General features: G+C 42.6%; 1 non-coding gene across 1 annotated transcript; it reads left to right on the forward strand.

Moving 5' to 3' along the window:
* The first annotated feature begins 17334 nt into the window (after positions 1 to 17334).
* On the forward strand, positions 17335 to 17487 carry LOC145414785 (small nucleolar RNA SNORA23). The gene has a single exon (XR_013899939.1). It is a non-coding gene; the product is annotated as a small nucleolar RNA SNORA23 (small nucleolar RNA).
* The last annotated feature ends 3858 nt before the right edge of the window (positions 17488 to 21345 follow it).

Genomic DNA, 21345 nt, shown 5'->3' on the forward strand with positions numbered 1-21345 from the left:
AGCAAGTACGGCATCCATGCATCACAGAAATCTACAAGAAAAAAACATGAAAAAACATTACAAGCTTCTCTGACACCAACATTGCCATTAAACTGTACTAAAACTTGGCTCTTCAACTGCCACCCAGTGCTAAAATGAAATTCCTAAATCCACACACCTAGTTAACCCTCGGCAACAAGTTATCACAGATCAACTCTCCGTGAGCTTCATCTACATCTACCTCGAAAGCAAGCTCCACTAAAACGGGGATACAGATTCGACCTCTATTAAAATGTGTCTCATAACCTACGCATATAAGTATCCCAAGGCAGCAAATTATCGCAAATCAGTGCCTCCAGACCGCTCCTCTGAGCTACCAACTTGCCGTGATGAGCAGCAGACCTGATATATCCTTGCTGGCAAAGTGGAGCAAAAATTCCAGGACCCAGAAGGAGGTATTTGGGGGGTCACTGTAGAAAGAAAGGAGGGAGGGAGTGTGGGGTGTTTGTTACAGATGAGAGTAATATGGCAAATCCAATTTCCCAGAAAAAGGATGTTAAAATCTGTGGACTTTTTGTTGTACTTTATACCGAATGCCAGCGAATGGTTATGTGTAGGTGAGGTTAGGGCTTATTTCAACTTTTAAAGGGTAGGATTTCATTTAGGTATTATATTTTGGCCGCCGCCAGACCATCTTGAGAAAATTTTACTCTCTAAGGGCTTGAGCTCTGTATTTCTTTATATCTAAATAATTAAAAACGAAGTGTTAAATATGGAGTTGTAAGAAAAGTAACGTTTAACATATTCGTCACTTCACTTCAGCAAGCATCTCATATCACCTGGCTGTACGCGTATCTGTAGCCGGGCAAACCACAGCAGCCTGGTAGCTATTAATAATCAGCCACATTTATTCTCTGCCTAATATGGATCTCACGTCCCACTGTAATTGATTTGTTGTTGCGCCCCATTTGGCAGCCGTGCGATAAACCCTGACATGTTATTAGACATAGGAGAGGTTAACCCCCATCTATTACGAGTTTTATCACCATAGAGGCGAAACGCTTTCATCTATTCATTTCGTAGACGCCTTTTCATTTGCATCCTCCTACCGCCAGACAATCTTTTATTCATCACTGGAAAGAGTTTTCATATTGGAGTTGATGGAGACAGTTTTCAACTCATTCACTAAAATGATTATTTATTTAATCTGAATAATGATGCCAGACGGTACCCAAAAAGGATATAACAAAAATGAAGTTACCGTGGTTAAGCATTTAATTTTCTCTACTGTCATACAATTTTACTCATCCAAAGAAAGACTGTGCCACTGGAGTTTGATTCTAACCTCTTTGTACACAGATGTTTCTCCTAAGCTGAATAAAATCGCTTGTCGGTTCCAAGAACAAACTATAAAAGACGTCATCGAACTGAAGAGGGAGGAAAGGATGACGTAGGGTGCAATACTTTATGAACTTCGTATCAATGCTTCCACTACTTTTCTGAGATTCCAAACTAATGAAGTGACGCTGGAATACAATAACTTGTCATGGCTTACGGATTATTTAGGTTCCAACACGATCTGGAGATGATGAAAAGAAACTTCTGACTAGAGCAGCTCATCTCTGGCAACATCTCAGTAACTTTAGCCCAGCTTTAAAATAATAAAGAAAGCATTGACTGCATCCTGAACATTCACACACACACGCACACACACACACACACACACACACACACACACACACACACACACACACACACACACACACACACACACACACACACACACACACACACACACACACCACCACAACGCCCACACACCCAACACACACGATGAAGGTACCATACTCAAATTTAGAACTCACGAATCTGCTAAAAGTGAAAGCAAAGTGAAAAGCAAGGAAAGCTGAACCGTGACTTGCAGGGAAGCAGGGGCGTGAAACAACCTTGACCAGAGGCATGACCGTGACTAAGGAAAGATGGAGAGATAAGGAAGGAGGAGGTGGGGAAAAGGGAGGACGGGTTAGGGAGGATGTTGGGGAAGAGGGGGAGAAGTGGGAGAGAGGAAGAATTAAAGAGAGGAAGGGCTGGGGCCGGAAGGAGGGGAAGCGAAAGAGGGCAAGAAAGAAGTATAAAAGAAGAGAGAGGCAGGGGTAGGAGGAAGGAGGCATAAAGTTATAAAAAATATCAGAATAAGGAGGAAAGAGTTGGAGACATGAGAAGAAAAGATGGAAATATGGAGGAATTACGGGAGGAATGGGAGGAAAGAGTCAGTGTGATGGAAAGAAGGAAGGAAGAACTGGAGGGGGAGGGAGAAGGAAAGGAGGAATACAGAGGAAAAAAAAGAATTAAGTTGAAAGAATGAGGGGATGGGAAGGAAGGTGAAGGTGGGGAAGGAGAAGAAGGAGGTAAAGAACGGAGAGAAAGAGGCTGAGGGAAAGAGAAGGAAGGAGGAGTCGAAAAAAGGAAGGGAAGGAGAAGGGTAGGAGAAAGGAAAGGAAAGGATGGAAACTGTGATAGTGGGTAAGGAGGGAAATGAGGAGAGCCTGAGAGGAAGGACAGGAATTAGAGAGGAAGGAAGACAAACAGGGGCAGAAGTGCGAGAGGAAGGGAGGAAAGGATGAAGGGGAGGGGTACGTGGGGGGGGGGGGAGAGAATTCTTGACTTGTTCCACGCGTCCTTGACACAGAATGCGACAGAGAGTGAGTCAGAGGAATGTGACTGAGACGGTGCATAAAGGTTAAGGGAATGCACAACTGATGCAACATTGCATAATGGCAGAAAGATATTGAATAAAATGTTGAAGTGAGGCTGTATTCATCTTCATCAAGCTTCATTATGTTCCCTACTAATAAATGGAGCGAGTGCAGTCGTTAAGTATAAACATGGACAAAAAAAAAAAAACTAACATGTCCAGTTATAATAAGTATGAATTTTAGAGAATGGTATTGATAAGATGACGAGAAAGTACACACACACACACACACACACACACACACACACACACACACACACACACACACATATATATATATATATATATATATATATATATATATATATATATATATATATATTTATGTGAATACATATATATATATATTTTTTTTTTATCCGAGGAAGAAGGAACCAAAGGCCATATATATATATATATATATATATATATATATATATATATATATATCCCAACTAACTTTTACCATAAATTCTCCGAAACGGTCAACAGTCCCAAATCCCTTGGCGTCTCGTCTTTGAAACATTAATAGTCACTGGTATACTGGTATGATTATGAAGGATTTGATAGGTGTTAAAGTAATGGATAACAGTGCACACAAAAGTAATCTTAAAACACAGGCGGAGCTCAGAATAATTTAAAAATACAGCCACAGGATTACATAATTATCACCTCTTTCATTTAACATTTTCGTTAAGTTCTCACCTTTTCCTTCGTTTGTTTTTGCACAAACTGGGTCGACAGTTCACTTAGGGTTCATAGTTCACGTAAGGTTTATATAGTCCATGTAGGGTTCATACACATGCATGTTTTTAAGTGCCATTTCACTTGCACAGTTTAATATTTACAGTCTGGATATGTACCTCTACACTTGGCATTATGTTCGGAAGTGTCATTTTCTTTCATTCTTTCTCTCAATATTTCTTTTTTTTTTTTGTGACACGTTGACAAGTTGACATTTTCTCTCTCTAATTAAAAATCCAGCCTCCATACGTTATTCACACTAGCAGTAAGAGCAACAAAGAACATGCACTGCAACCGTAGGAGCTGGGGCAAAAAGCGGTTACAAATCTCAACATCTGTTCCCACAAACAACTCATTCCAGCTGCCCACACCGTGAAGCTCAGCATCCATGTTCTCGAACCGGTGTGTGCGATTCAGCTTGCGCGGTTGGATTGACGGTTGAAAGAGTGAGTGAGTGAGTGGATGAGTGATTAAGCGTGTGTGTGTGTGTGTGTGTGTGTGTGTGTGTGTGTGTGTGTGTGTGTGTGTGTGTGTGTGTGTGTGTGTGTGTGTGTGTGTGTGTGTGTGTGTGTGTGTGTGTGTGTGTGTGTGTGTGTGTGTGTGTGTGTGTGTGTGTGTGTGTGTGTGTGTGTGTGTGTGTGTGTGTGTGTGTGTGTGTGTGTGTGTGTGTGTGTGTGTGTGTGTGTGTGTGTGTGTGTGTGTGTGTGTGTGTGTGTGTGTGTGTGTGTGTGTGTGTGTGTGTGTGTGTGTGTGTGTGTGTGTGTGTGTGTGTGTGTGTGTGTGTGTGTGTGTGTGTGTGTGTGTGTGTGTGTGTGTGTGTGTGTGTGTGTGTGTGTGTGTGTGTGTGTGTGTGTGTGTGTGTGTGTGTGTGTGTGTGTGTGTGTGTGTGTGTGTGTGTGTGTGTGTGTGTGTGTGTGTGTGTGTGTGTGTGTGTGTGTGTGTGTGTGTGTGTGTGTGTGTGTGTGTGTGTGTGTGTGTGTGTGTGTGTGTGTGTGTGTGTGTGTGTGTGTGTGTGTGTGTGTGTGTGTGTGTGTGTGTGTGTGTGTGTGTGTGTGTGTGTGTGTGTGTGTGTGTGTGTGTGTGTGTGTGTGTGTGTGTGTGTGTGTGTGTGTGTGTGTGTGTGTGTGTGTGTGTGTGTGTGTGTGTGTGTGTGTGTGTGTGTGTGTGTGTGTGTGTGTGTGTGTGTGTGTGTGTGTGTGTGTGTGTGTGTGTGTGTGTGTGTGTGTGTGTGTGTGTGTGTGTGTGTGTGTGTGTGTGTGTGTGTGTGTGTGTGTGTGTGTGTGTGTGTGTGTGTGTGTGTGTGTGTGTGTGTGTGTGTGTGTGTGTGTGTGTGTGTGTGTGTGTGTGTGTGTGTGTGTGTGTGTGTGTGTGTGTGTGTGTGTGTGTGTGTGTGTGTGTGTGTGTGTGTGTGTGTGTGTGTGTGTGTGTGTGTGTGTGTGTGTGTGTGTGTGTGTGTGTGTGTGTGTGTGTGTGTGTGTGTGTGTGTGTGTGTGTGTGTGTGTGTGTGTGTGTGTGTGTGTGTGTGTGTGTGTGTGTGTGTGTGTGTGTGTGTGTGTGTGTGTGTGTGTGTGTGTGTGTGTGTGTGTGTGTGTGTGTGTGTGTGTGTGTGTGTGTGTGTGTGTGTGTGTGTGTGTGTGTGTGTGTGTGTGTGTGTGTGTGAACATACGCTACCACTCTCTTGAAACTATCTCGGGACATGAATCAGTTTGTTATTAAAATATATTTATGCTGTCGACTGAACTGAGGCTTTTAAGGCAGATAACCACTACTGGCTTAAGATCTGTGAATGGAGATCTTACTACAGTCAGTTATGGGTTGGAATCTCGTTTTATTAGTTCGAAACCAAGGCATCGGAATAGTTGGCAAGGTTTGTTTCCCCCCTTTTCCCAGTTCATTCAGCAGTACATACAACTGGAAGCCTAAATGAAATTTACATTATCGCGTGTCGTATTCTAGGGGAAGACTCAACCTCAGAAAAAATTGCTTGTGGATATGCATGAACCCCATGCCTTGTTTGTTCTTTAGTTCTGAAATAGTGACGTGAGAGTCCAATCGAGTTTATTACTACTAATGAATTTAACTCCTTGAAGCCAGTGTCGTTTTTTCATTACATTCAAGCTGCTTCCAGGCGAGTTTATGGATCTGTTGAAGATCCCTCTGTCGCCTCTGCTTCTCTCTTCACAGACTTGGATTGCAGTCTGGTGAATTCGAAGCAACGTCTACTTATGACTGACACTAATCTTGGCCAAATAAATTCATCAGTGTCCATTGCAGCAGATTAGCCACAGTGCATAACAATGTCCGTGGAGTAGAAAGCAAGAGAAATGATGAAACTTTAATTGCTGATAGTACAGTCTAGGTACATTAATTTGCTGCGAATTCCACCATTATTTCTCACTATTCTCTGTTGCGTGAGATTCCTAAGTAAAATAACAAAAAGCTTTATATGTTTCTCTGCCCTTAGGTGACGCTCTTTGCTGTGATGCGTCAGGGAGGAAAGTGACGGACATTATTTACGTGTGAAGGAGATGCAGTGGTGTAATATAGTAAGCAAACTTTCAGCACTGGGTTTACGAGAAACAACTAACCTAAGGAGAATAAGAAGGCTTAGAATTAATGCCAGTTAACTGCACGTGAGTCATTCACGCAGAAACTCAGTATTTACTGAACTCCAGTTTTTCCCAAGAATATGACTAACAATGCCAACCTTACATCCAGGTTCAGAATTATACTGTTGGATGAACAAGGAAGGGGGAGGGGGGAACAAATCTTGTCTAAGAGTCTAACCGGCACGGGAATCGAACTCGGGTATACCTAGTTGAAGGCTGGGTATGCTAACCATTACACCACCGACTTCCGTAACTAACTCATATACGAGTAGTAACACGCCCGCACGAGTGAACGGAGATCCAAAGCTTCGCTCAGCTGACTCCGAATCTTTTGTGGCGAGGGAAGGCTGACTCTGTGAACCGAGTGGTTCCAGGGTTCTATATCTCTTTTTACATCACGAAAAGCTGGTTGGAATACTGATGGAATTCTCGTCCTCCTCTCCCACAACCAACACTGAAACGCGCTGAGTGAGATCGACGCACTGATTATGTGGATAAATTACGAGCGTTGCAGATGCTTGGCTTGAACATGTTCAGTTCGGTGACGTACTATGTCAGCTTATTTTTGCTACTTTCGGAAGATTTCATCAACTTAGGAAAGGTCCCTCGTATCAAAAGTGTAAATGTAGGCTACCTTTAACTGCCCCATTTCAAAAAATCTTTCCTGATCCAAAGCAAATCGTTTGCTGTGGCAAGAGTAAATTGCAAAAGGCGTCACAGATTTCAAGAGGTTATAATAGCCACATAGAGTCGACAACAAACAAAGGAATTTTAAATTAAATAAAAGTAAGCAAGTTCGTCGACTGCATGACCTTAAGTTGCGACATGAAACCGTCAAAGGGAGGGTAAAGACATGAGCGTGTTAAGCAAGAACATGGATGGAATAGGATGGAATTGTTTTGGGTGGTGTGTCTGGGGCAGGACAACATACTCCATGAAAACAGATGATGTAGGACTAACGGTATGAGTGCATTGCTGGTTTATTTCAAAACAACCTTCAAGAATAAATATGTAAGGGGTAAAGAAACGGACGTCGGAAACAAAGAAATCAGTGAAAAAAATTGGAATTGTGGTGGGGGGATGGAGAGGGGTCGTGAGAGCAAACCCTATGAATATGGACGCTGCAGGATTAATGGCTTGAGCACAATGAAGGATTATGTCAAAGATTTCTCCAACAAGAACAAAATCAAGATATGCTCCTGTTGCTTTCATATGCCTGACGTCTGGCGCAGCGGGCAAGGAAGGGGGAAACATTGAGATAAAAACGGTCGAGCTGGGGAAAGAAATCTGACAATCTCTTCAGCCTGAGAATGTCTGTCTTCATTATACTCTTGCTACCACATGACAATTTTCTTCAGTTTAGGAGGAACTTTATGGACCAGAGGAGTTAAAGTCTTCATTAACTCCTTCATTACCACGTGTCTCACCTAAGCTGTATAAAATCGCCTGGAGGTACCAACAATAAAATAAAAAAGACGTCATCGTAAACAAGACATTGAAAACGAAACGCACAGATGAAGGAGAAACAGGACCAGCGGGAATTTGAATTGGAACCAGAAAAGAGAGTAACGAGATAAAAAAGAATAAATATTACATAACCAAGTGGGACAGGTCAGATGAATAAAAAGATTAATAATTCAGTATAACACGACAGAGGAAAAAAAATACTAAAACAGTAGTACGTTATATATATCACAAAGGTTTAGAAAGGAACAGCATAACAGATTCTGTTTAATATAAATCATAGACAGGAGAGAAAGAAAAAAGTCTTTAATATATCAATAGCAGGATAACTGTACAAAAAAGACATACACAACAAAATCAACATAACAATTAAATATATTACAAATCAGCACAACCACACGTAACTAAAGTTGTGAGAGAAGCAAAAAAGGACCAACACAAAGCTGACCTTTAGGAAGCGAAAGCTGTGGAGGGAGCCAAGAGGGAAGAGGAGGGAGGCAGGCTTTTATTTCCTAGCTGGCATAACGGGAGCACACCACACCCACACTCACACTAGTCCAGCCCTTGTCCAGCCTACCCAACCTCTGTCCTCAAACATACCGTCAATGTCCACTCACTAGCTCACCCATCATCAAACTCATTTACCACATCCTCCGCCATCCTATCACCACCCCATCACCCACCTACCTATCATCATCGCACCCACTTATCAATCACCTTCAACCCACCCACTTACGTAATAATCCAACCCACCACACTACTCATCACATCCAGTCTACTCACCTGCTCACTCATCATCCAAACCATCCACCACATGACCGTCCTTAATATCACAACCAACCCACCCATTTAACTGTCACCTTCAACCAACTCACTTACCTATCACCAACCCACCATACTAAGCATCACATCCAGCCCAATCACTCACCACACCTAGTTCATCATCCACCATACCCACCACACTGGTCTCACCTATTGATTAAGCACAATCCACCTAGTGTGATACACTAAGCCTACCTACTCCACGCGCCTCTTATGGCTTACTTTGACTCGCCTATCTAAGTTTAACGCTTCTCTCTCTCTCTCTCTCTCTCTCTCTCTCTCTCTCTCTCTCTCTCTCTCTCTCTCTTGATCTAAGAGAGACCTCTGACCCTTTTCAGCTCTGTTGATGACCAGGTTTAGTTAGACTGCTAAGTTGATTTGAACACCAACAGAGAAGACCCATTCCTAACTAAAAGAATAAGGCTTATTGATTTCATATGTAAAGTTGTAGGAGTGGACCATTTCCTTCAGATAAAAACAAACCGACAACATTACACCACATCGACCACAGCAACCTACCCTCCAGCCACGTATCTCACCTATTGTATTTGGTATCTCTACCTCATTCACCTGTCCGTCACCCACGCCCCACCCACACACCCCATACACGCTACCATCCCATCACATCCTATTCACAGACCCCACCCACATTATCTATTCTATCCCATCCTAATCACACACCCCACCCACATTACCTATTTCACCAAATCCTATCCACACACCCCACCCACATTACCTATTTCACCAAATCCTATCCACACACCCCACCCACATTTCCCAACCCATTATCACAGTCTCTCTACACACTCCATTCACATTACCTATCCCATCCCATCCCGTCAACATATTCCACCCACAATACCCTTCCCATCCCATTCCATTCACATATTTCACCCACTTTTCCCATCCCATCAAAATCTATCCACACAATGCATCTAGATTACTTATCCCATCCACACACCCACCCACATAAAGGCATCCCATCATACCACAACCACACACTCCACTCATTACCCATCCCATCCACACATTCCTCTCACAAAAACCAGCCCATCATCTCACATCCACACATTTCATCCACATTAACCATTCCTTCCATTACCTATCTGCTCAAGTCATCCAGTAATCATCCAAATCACCATGCTCACCCATCCACTCATCCACCCACAACAACCAATTCAGTTCACCTTCCCCCCACCGGTCCAACTATCCCCGTCCACCTACCCACCATCCACATCCCAGCCCATCCACATAAGCACCAAGAACCATAAGCTCCTCTTCCTGACACGCTCAAAATTTATTGCAGCCGGTTCAAAATGCAATTCTTTCTTGCCCTCTACTTTTACGCCACACCCACCACCACAACTACCACCACCATCACATCTACCACCACCATCACACCTACCACTAACACATGATCTACCACCACCACACCTACCACCACCACCATAGCTACCACCACCATCATACCTACCACCACCACTACATCTACCACCACCACCCACACCTATTATTCATCCACCCGGCACTAGCACTACCACCACCACAACCACCCCACCCCTCATCACCATCACCATCCCTACCTCTTACTCCTCCAACCACCCACTACCACCTCCACCTCTCACTCACCCACTCACCCACCCACCGATCCACCCACCACCACCTCCACTACTTGCAAATTACCATTATATACCTCTTACACTCACAGTTATCATCACCTACCACCACTTTCCACCCACCACGACCACCTCGCTCACCCATCCCACTAACACCATCTTCATCTCTTGCTCACACCCACCACCACCACCACCACCCACCCATCTACCTACTCACTCACCCGCCACAACTACCCACCCACACCACCCAACCATCCACTCATCCCACTCCTGCCCTATTTTCCCCCAACAGGCTCACCCCTAACACTGCCCTTCCCCGATAGTCCATTTTTATTTCCATACAGCATATTTTCATTAATTTCCTTATACCTTAATAAGTTTCACCCTGTTTCACACCTACATTCCACTGAACTAAAAAGTTGCCCTCCAGAACGTTTGGCACACACATGCAACGTATCTCACACTCTCTCTCTCTCTCTCTCTCTCTCTCTCTCTCACACACACACACACACACACACACACACACACACACACACACACACACACACACACACACACACACACACACACACACACACACACATACACACACCACACACACACACAGTTCCTTTTCAAGCCAATGAACGTACATCCAGGTACACAAAGACATCTCTCTCTCTCTCTCTCTCTCTCTCTCTCTCTCTCTCTCTCTCTCTCTCTCTCTCTCTCTCTCTCTCTCTCTCTCTCTCTCATCATTGCTTATCCTTCAAGCTTAGTTTATCTTCCTCTCTCCACCTTCAAGCTTAGTTTATCTTCCTCTCTCCACCTTCAAGCTTAGTTTATCTTCCTCTCTCCACCTAATCTTTATCCTTCTCTCAGCATTCAATCCACATCTGCTTCTAAATATCCACTCAAACCCATTTATTCACATATCTAAATTCACTTGCATTCAATAATCCATCTACATCCAACCACCTCTTCACATTCAGCTCTCTATCCACACTCATTCATCCACAGCTAAATCAATCCACATCCATCTATCTGTCTATATCCTACCATCTCATCATGTTCATCCAGCCCCTCATCCACAACCATCCATTCATATCTAAATCTATCAACATCCACAAAATCACAGCGAAGATCGGCCTACATCCAACCATCCATCCACATCAAAGTCCGTCTATACACAACTATCCATTCACATCTATAGCCATCTAAATTCAATCCTCCATCCACATCGAACAAGACCTTCAAGCCAACTCATGCACACCGAAATTCATGCACATCCATCTGTCAGTCCACATACGAAGAGATCTCAACAGCCAAGCATCTATGTCTAAATTAATCCATATTCAGCCAGACGTCCATACCAACCCTCTATTTACATCCAGTGATCTATCAACATCCAACCATCCATCCACACCTAACCACCCTTCCACGTCCAATCATACGTCCACATCCAATAATCCATCGACACATATCCATTCATCCACATCTAACCATCCATCCACAGCCAATAATCCATCCATATCCGCTCACGTATCCATATCAAACTATCCATCCACATCCAGCTATCCATCTACATTCAACCATCCACACTCATCACCTGACTTAAGTCCCACCCTTCCACCACAACACTTGCCCCAAACTGAGATTCTCCGATGATATCTCAATCCTGACCGTATGTTTTAGTCCCTGAATGTCTCCGTACTGTAAAGGTAAGCGTGTGTGTGCCATCTAATTGTGCGTGGGATGACATTTAGGCCTCTAACAAATGTTGCAATAAACTTATCTAAAGTCGGAGGAATACTTAAAATGCATGCTAATCGACGGCGTTCCTGCGTCGCGCGGGGCTAGGATGGTGCTGAATGGTGATGGATGGTGAAAAAAGTACAATCTGTAAGACGGGTGTTTTATGTAGGACGATATCACTTCCATGGTTATTAGCCACAGATATGGAACAAAAATCTGATGAGTGGCATAGCAAAGAGAAGTGAGCGGAAAGAGGTGGGCGCGATGAGTTGAGATGGTGGTGGGTGGTAGGACACGCCTGGGTAGTATAACTTGTGAACAAGAAAGTGCCGGCAACCACACACTTGGTGTCTTCCTACATACGTAAAAAAAAAAAAAATCATTTTGGCATCATACACTATTTCCTGATTTAACTTTAATGGTAACATTTTGTATGAGGCCCACAGCGGGACTAGAATTACTCCTCATAGGAAGAAGTGTTAGGAAGATTTAATCCATCCCCATGTTGGCAAAGTGAAAATGGGGAGGGGATGTTAAACGTGTATGATGCATATGACAGACAAATAAGAGCTGTAAATGGCTACGTTTAGTTAGTGTATGTTATCATCATTAACTGACAGGTAGAGACCACTGAAAACATGCAATAGGATATACTACCGGAACGCACGTTAAATGTCTGTCATAGTTTAGGTTTCAAACTTCAGATTGCGACATGAACATGCAGCCTTCTGCCTACATCACACCCTCTCAGAGAGAACAGTGAAGCCGCATTCGAAGTTTGGCCTTGTCCTTCGATCAGTCTGTACCAAAACAGAATCACTTCCTTCCAGACCCACACACAATGCATATACCAATGTTCATCTGAATCTGATCAAGCTTATATGATATATTTTGTTGAAGTACATACAGACACATATACATACATAGAAGCGGATAGTGTCACTGTAGCTACACCTTCCGCGTCGCTAACTAACCTATTATAACTGAGGTTGGAGGCATCCAGGAACAGGAACAACAAAAATAGCCTTGCCAAAACCCGTTACGAGACGGAAGCAGAACAGGCGAAGGCTAGTCTAATAAGCCCTCCTCCACCTTCTCCTCCTTCAGGTGATCTCTCTTTCTCTCTCTCGGCGCTGGAACTGCCACCTCACATTTCCAGAGGGGTTCAACTCGAGCTCTCTCTGCTGAGCAACATTCCGAGTTTCCTAACTTGTTTTTGTAGCGGCTCTGTGCAATGACCTTGTTTTTTATCTATTAATTTATTGCAGTACTTCCAAGTAATTGTAAGACCCGAGCTGTCTACACCTAGTCATGCAATTGCTTTTCTTTTTCTCTCTCTCTCTCTCTCTCTCTCTCTCTCTCTCTCTCTCTCTCTCTCTCTCTCTCTCTCTCTCTCTCTCTCTCTCTCTCTCTCTCTCTCTCTCTCGGACAACATTACTCGCCTTTTTCTGCATCTGGTTCAACTGTCACTCTGCTTAGGAAGGTTTTCTTAATATGACGACCCAGACCTACATAACCACTTTAGTCCGATGATCTCTTGAATTCCATCCTTGATAGCATCACACGATAATATCCATATTAACTTTTTCAACTCGGAGAAGTACTTTTTTATTTCATTATTCCTATATCCTGACGATTTTATTCAATTTTGAAAAGACTTTTTCAAACAGAAAGGGTTTTATATATAGCTTTAATAACCTCCTTCACTATCTGATACCTTCCTGAGGCTGAATGAAATCGTATGGTAGCAGCAAAACTATCGAGGACGTTACCCGATATCTGAGGGTTAAGAAGCACTCATGTGGAAAGGGGGGGGGGAGGGGATAGCCTGATCGATACGACAATGTCATTCTTGCTACAGCCAGAAGAGTTTATGCGTGTCACTATAAAGCAGTTCTATCTGGTGTCGTCTTCTGATTTATATATGATGCTGACAGATATTTTCTTTTTTTAGCTTATGAAAGCCACCAGAGAGTGAAGAGACTAATGAAGAATTATTCTAACATCTCACACATGCAAAGTCAGGAGGTATCAAGGAAAGAAGAGCTGGAGATACTGCAGGAAATAAGCAAGGTGTGGCTGTTGTTCATGAGCCACTTATCAACCCGACCACGTTTTCCCCCATAAGAGAAGGGCCTGTTCTGTTCTACACCATGTCGGGGCAGTTCTCAGCTCAGTAACGAAACAACAGCCTACCACTGTGTTACGTGCTCATTGCTAGAACTTGTTGAGTATCCTGTCCGAATTACTGTACTTTGCGCAAAATAAGTTAAGTGTGATTCGGTCTTGACACTGGTTATCTTGTTTTTGTAAGAGATTTTTTATTTTATACTCTGTTCTTTTAACTCTTCTATATTCATGGTATTGGTTTTAATCGCTTTTTATAAACTAAAAAAAAAAACTTGAGTGGTGAAAGGGTTAAAGAAGGCTATATCTGACCTGTCTAGTTTTAAAAATCCCTCCCAAGCAGAATTAATCATATGGACGTAGCTAAAAAGATTATAATAAATACGCCATCGGATGAACGAATCAACTCTTCTAATACTGTAAGATCACGTCTCATTTAGTATATTCATCCTATAGGAGACTTCTTTTAGTGACTGAATTAAAGCAATGGTTAATATACCAAATCCCTCCCGGAAACTCCTTCCTGAGTAAAAAAAAAAAAAAAAAAAAAAAAAAAAAAAGAGTTAGCAGGGATATAAGAAACGCTACTTAATGAGCCGAAAAAGTAGCTGAAAATAATAAACAAGCACTCCGATTACTCTCTTCATTCGTGGAAATAAATTATATTTCCCTTATGATTCACCACACAGCACACTACACATGTAATCCACCACCTAAGCGTAGTCAACACCTGAACTGGCTGAGTGACTAACGCTGCCAACTGATTAAATTATATATCTGATAAATTATGTCAATGTTATTTCCCACCGACTCCGACTGATATATCAGTATTGTTTTCCACCGACTCTGAATTGTATTACATCGTTTTCTACTCGCTGATTTATACCGCTTATCTTATATTTCAACATTTCCTGTTAAGAGAATTATATATCATTGCTGCTTGCTACTGATGTATTTATATTTTTTTACATATTTTTAATTACTGTATATAATAAAGTTGTTTTCTCTTCACTGATTTGTACCACTTATCAGTTATAGGTTAATATTTCCTACTGACAGAATTATTTATCAGTGCTGTTTACAACAAACTTAAGAAGCGGTGCCAAGGCACAGCAAACCCGTCCCTGGCAATCATTTTTGTGTTGACGTAAAAACACAACAGGAAATCTAGTCAAAGATGTAACGTATCAAATTTGGGGTAAATCGGGTGAAAATTGACGATTTCATGCCCATTTGAAATTTTAGGCCCGACCCACCTGACACTGACCCCCCTACCGCTGACTGGAAGGCTATCCCCCTGATGTAATGAGACATATTATAGGATGCTGATTTGAAAGATGCACCTTCAGGTGTTTGTTTCATGTCGATACGACGAATTTGATATGAGTTATGGCGAAAAAACGATTTTTTTTTTTTTTTTACATTTTTGTGTCTACAGCCTAGACCTTCGCCCATTTTGGCTCAAAATTTAATCAGGTGACCAGAAAGTCATAGCCCATCGTACCTGTAATTTTAGTCAAAATCGCACTAGTAGTTTTCGCGTAAAGTTGTGAACAGAAAGACAGACAGACAAACCGAGTGAAAACAATACCCGTCCCCGAGCCCCCCCGGGACGGGGACGGGTAATGATACAATGTTGTTTTCGACTACCTATTGTCTATTAATGTTGTTTTTGTCTGAAATACATATGAATACTATTTTCCACATGAATAAAAAAAAAAAACACCTTACCTCAAACTATTGTCTTGGGAAAAATTCAGTAACTAGACGAACACGTTCCTCAGAATGAACACGCAGTTATCAAGGACCCCATGAACTGAGACATGAAAATGACAAGAATCACAGACATACAAAAACTAGTTACACTGTTCGGAGCTAGGAAGTGACCAAAACGTTTGTAGCTCTTTCGTTTGTGTGTGTGTGTGTGTGTGTGTGTGTGTGTGTGTGTGTGTGTGTGTGTGTGTGTGTGTGCAGTTAGTAAAGCCCTTATCGCTAAAGCCTTCCTTGCCATCAGACCAAACACAGTTGTCTCGTAACCCCTTCGATACGAGGATGCCTTTTACTTTTCAAGCAGGTTATGAACAAACATAGTTGCGCCGTCACTTATATTTCGGTCAGTCAATCAGTTACCAACAGATATTTTGTTCATCTCCGGAAGAACCTCAAATATTGTAACCATTAATGAAATCCACCGGTATATCTAAGTCCCGTAGTCCAAGAAGACTCTCCAAAGCTGATAGTAGTCAAGAGGGTTAAAGAGATTGCTCCCACCTTGAGATGCGCAAAGTAGTGAACAAGTAAAAAGATTATTATAATTAAGCCCTCACACAGCTCGCAGCCCACCTGTCACATCGCCGGATCCTCTCTCAGGCAAAGTCTAGGTCTGCTGAAGAATAGAAAAATAAAAATATGAAAAAAGGCAAATAAAGAATGAGTTGCAGAAAAAGAATAATGAAAGAACGCTCAGCAATCTTCCCTCCGAGCTGTATGTCCATCCACCAATTCGTCCATTCACCCCTCCATCTAATCATTACTCTAACCGCATAATTCTTAAACTATAGATGCTCAAGGCACAAGGAGGTGCTAAGCATGCCCTTCACTTCTTTCATAAAATTTCCACACCTGGGTATTTTAGCAAGAATATTCATATTTTACTGCAGCGTTGGGTTCACAGCCACGGCTAAGCATGTTGTTGAGCAGTTTCGACTGAAACCTGTAGTTCTTATGTGGAAATTTAAGAGCAGCAGGAAACCATCACTGATTTGTTTCAAGTCGCTTGGGGAAATATTTCAAAAAGCGATGAGGCTTGGTTCCAGAGAAGGTTAAAAGCTACATTGCTCTGCCAGCGACCTATTAACACACTTTCAAAGAGGGTGCAGGACTCAAAACAAGCTCATTATCTACTTCAGGAACATAAATCAGGGGAGAAAAGAGGACCTAAGTAGAAGCAACTTCAATTTTTATCTTAATTTAACGTTATACAAAAAATTACAATAATTCATAACTCCACAACAGCTTAGGGAGTCAGAGAAATTTATAAATAAAGGAAAATAATACATATTACGTGACGATCTTCGGCAAAAGAAGCTTTCAGATCCCCATCCAACTGGCATAAACTCTCGCAGTCAATTTCACTTTTTTTTTTTTTTTTTTCGGCCTTCCTCTTCTTACAACAACTAAACTCAAATAAAAGTCTCTCTCTCTCTCTCTCTCTCTCTCTCTCTCTCTCTCTCTCTCTCTCTTTCTCTCTCTCTTTCTCTCTCTCTCTCTCTCTCTCTCTCTCTCTCTCTCTCTCTCTCTCTCTCTCTCTCTCTCTCTCTCTCTCTCTCTCCTATTTTTAGACCGACCGAAAGTTACCTTGCCACCAGAGTATCTATTATGCGTATAAAAAACGATTTATATTTTTGTGAAACTGAGCCTGACTGAGACCCCACAAGTGCTGCTTTTAAGAGAAAATTAATAACAGCGTTACAGTGATTGGCACAGACGATTAGAAGTGTGTGTGTGTGTGTGTGTGTGTGTGTGTGTGTGTGTGTGTGTGTGTGTGTGTGTGTGTGTACCACACACACACACACACACACACACACACACACACACACACACACACACAAGAGATCAATACCATTTTCATCTATGGACGCCACCTTCACTTTTAAAGAATCCATCATTATCTGACTGAAAGTCCAGTGAGCTGTTTAGACAGAGGGTGAGGAAGCAGATGTCTAGATAGTGTGGGACGAGGAGAGGCCTGTTTAGAGAGGGTGGGAGTGGAAGGGGGCTATCTAGAGAGAGAAAGGGGGGAGGACTGTCTAGAGCAGGAGGGAATGGGAGTTGTCAAGAGAGGGAGGCAGTGGGAGGAAGTTGTCAAGAAAGGGAGGAGGGAAGTTGTCCAGAGAGGGAGGCAGTGGGAGGAGGTTGTCAAGAGAGGGAGGCAGAGGGAAGAAGTTGTCAAGCGAGGGAGGCAGTAGGAGGAAGTTGTCAAGAGAGGGAGGCAGTGGGAGGAAGCTGTCAAGAGAGGGAGGGCAGTGGAAGGAAGTTGTCAAGAGAGGGAAGCAGTGGGAGGAAGCTGTCAAGAGAGGGAGGGCAGTGGAAGGAAGTTGTCAGGAGAGGGAGGCTGTGGGAGGAGGTTGTCAAGAGAGGAAGGGAGCGAGGTAAGGAAAGGAGCATGCCTTAAGGGGGATGGAGGAAGGGAGAGGATGACTAGGGACTGAAGGAAGGGGAGGTGATTTATGGAAAGAAAGGGGGGAAAGAAGGGGAGGGGGCTCTCTGGGGAGAAAGGGAGAAAAAGAAAATGTGTCTAGAAAAGGACGGAGGGAGAGGAAATTGAGGAGGGAGAAGGGATGTCCAGAAAGGGAAGGAGGAGTCTGGAGGGGTGCCCAGAAAGGGAGGAGGGAGATGGAAGAGAGAAAGGGACGGAGAGAGGGTTATAGATGAAGAGAGAAAAGGAAAGGGGAGAGAGAGAAAGGGACCCGGAAAGGGGAAAGAGAGAGCGGCCTAAGAAGGAGGTGGGGGGAAAGAGAAATGAGGGAAGAGAGAGGGGGAGGGGGCTATGTAGCGAAGGAGGAAATGTTTAGACAGGGAAGGGGGAGGGGTGTTGAACCAGAACACTACAAGGTTGACCTCTTCCTCAACTAGGTCAGCCGGATTCTCTCTCTCTCTCTCTCTAATCGCCATAAGAGCCCGTTATAACCCCTTATTAGACTGTTATACCTGGTTTGCCATCATCTGACAGAACTGGCCTGACCGTATAACTCAAATACCAAACCGTGGCTGTGTGAAATTCGATGACCCTAAGCAATGAGGTAGAAAAGAATCTCCTTGGTTACTAGTCAAATTTCTCTCTAATCTGACTTCACGTGACTATCAACTAAGGTGAAGGTGATGGATCTTTGTCAGCTGCAAACAAACGCGCTAAAGGATTTCCGGCACCTTAGTAAAATTCATTGGTGTTAGTGTTAATATAATACTTAACTGCGTCAATAGCAGGAAAAACGACAATCATAGTATTACTTACCCAGTGACTACTACGATTTTTTTGGCTAACTTGTAATGATATAGTAGTAGTAGTAGCAGTAGTAGTAGTAGTAGTAGTAGTAGTAGTAGTAGTAGCAGTAGTAGTAGTAGTAGTAGTAGTAGTAGTAGTAGCAGTAGTAGTAATAATAATAATTATAATTATTATTTTCATTTTTATTATTATAATTATAATAAATCGTTTGGTTTTAGCCTCAGTCAGAATATATTAGTAATTCCGTATCTGAGAAAAGGTCAAGGATTAGGAAATTGGGATGGATGGAAAGCTGGATGCAGCAGGTAGATGGGTGTGTGAAAAGGGAGGTGGATGCTGTAGGGGATGGATAGAGGAGGCAGTGGATGCAGGAAAGAATGGTGGACGTGGGAGGGTGAGGGTGGATGCAGGAGAGGGTGGATTTGGGAGAGGGTGGATGCAGGGGAGGGTGGATGTGGGAAGGGAGTGGACGTGGTAGGGGTCCCCTTATCCAAGGTGTGTTTCTTCTCAGCTATAGATACAAAGTTGGAATAAATTCAGTAGTGCCTTATAAAAATGGGCCAAGCTTCCATTCATTAATTTTAAAACCATGGAGATTCTCAGCGAGCTTTCAAAGTTTTCTCCGGCATGAAAAAAAAAAAAAAGTTGAAAATTCCTCGTACAATTCCCTGCACAAACCCAGACCACACAATTAGTAATGTGTTCGGCCTGCGATATTCTGACTGCAAATCATTCCAGTACCGCGAGTTAAGTGTTCTCTTCCCAGGATGACTGTGTTTACATGACCCTAACCTAATCTAATCTAACCTAACCTAGCCTAGCTACCTAACCTAATCTGCCTTGACCTAACGTAACCAAACCCCTGCCTAACCTAGCCTAGCCTAACCTCACCTAACAAACCCATATTCACTGACCTACCTCAGACTAACGCAACCCCACCTGTAAATGAAAAACTGCCCTACTTGATTCCAGTACGAAAAGATGTTTTCAGTCAAGAGTGCACAGCCGGCAAGAACTGGAAGCTGGTCTATGATCGCCGAAATCACTTTTCTTGTTATCATCTTTTTTGAAGGAACATTTATAGCCGTATTACTGGACAGTTTAGGAGACTCTAAATTATATACCTTTTCTTTACAGTTGCTTCTTTGTTTCTTTTTTTCCTTCTTTTCTTTTGCATGAAAGACGTTCATATTTTTATTATCACTGTTTTATTATATTATTATTATTGTTATTATTAATATTATTATTATTATTATTATTATGATAATGATGATGATGATTATTATTTTTATTTTTATGTCATTTACGGAAATAATCGGCATGAGTTGGAAGCATAATCTCCAGCACCATTACATCATTTTTGTGCTTTATCATCATCGACTGAAAATTGTGCCTATGTATCTTGGCTTAGGAAGATCTGTAGCATTCATTTTTTTTTTTTTTTTAGCCTAAATGGCTCGCTTGGTAAGCTGCTGTACTCACGCAGTTGCAAGCGCTGGTTCGAATCCTCGCAATATTTAATTTAGGGTTTCTCCCTACGTGTCATGTAGGGTTGGTGGAGGATTAGTGCCCCTCCCTGTAAAACAATTAACTCTAAGCCCTTGGCCACCCCGTTTGGGATACATGGCGTCTGGCAATGAATGAATGAAGAAGAAACAAAGGCTTATCAGTACTCTCATGGGTCATTTTTACGTAAGAATTCGGCGAGAGGTGGATTTACAGTGAAAATAAATGGTCTTTTTTGCTTTTTTCCTCTTCAGCTGAATATTATGGCTTTACTTCCGTCTTTAAGGAGGCTCCCTGGCATCTCCCCCCTACCGGAAACGTTAAATGAGGAAGTAAAGAAGCCTTGTGGTGCTGATGTGGATCTGATTGAAAGTGTTACGAGAAATGCTTTGAAATGTATTGGCCATGTGGAGAGGATGGAGAATGAGAGACTGACTGGAAGAGTGTGTGTGAGTGAGGTAGAGAGGGAGAGGAGGAGGGGGAGCCCAAGAATGAAATGGAGGTATGGATTGGAGAGATATACTCTTATAAAAGAGAGGTGAGTGAGTTGGACTGAGGACTGCAGAATGGCAAAGGGCTGGGGGAGGTGGAGGCGATTTGCTTGTGGCAACTCCATACGGGATTAAAGCATCTGGGAATGAATAAATAGATAGATAGATAAATGGACAGAGATGGATAGAAAGATAGATAGACAGAGAGATAGATAGACTGATAGATAGACGTTAATAATATCATGTTTGTTTTACGGCATTCAAAAAACATAAATTACATAAAAGGGACGGCTGTGGTGTAATAGAAAAAAATAAACCAGTGAGAGAGATGATGAGCTTCCAAAACTAGGGTGCGAATGTCTTGTGGTGACGAAGGAGCTTGCGTATTGAGCAGTACTGTAACTCTCTCTCTCTCTCTCTCTCTCTCTGCTTCTGTGTGTGTGTGTGTGTGTGTGTGTGTGTGTGTGTGTGTGTGTGTGTGTGTGTGTGTGTGTGTGCGTGCGCGTGTGTGCGC

The sequence above is a fragment of the Coenobita brevimanus genome, chromosome 100, assembly GCF_032717465.1.
Source record: "Coenobita brevimanus isolate Jiangsu-jjx chromosome 100, ASM3271746v2, whole genome shotgun sequence".
Taxonomy (NCBI): domain Eukaryota; kingdom Metazoa; phylum Arthropoda; class Malacostraca; order Decapoda; family Coenobitidae; genus Coenobita; species Coenobita brevimanus.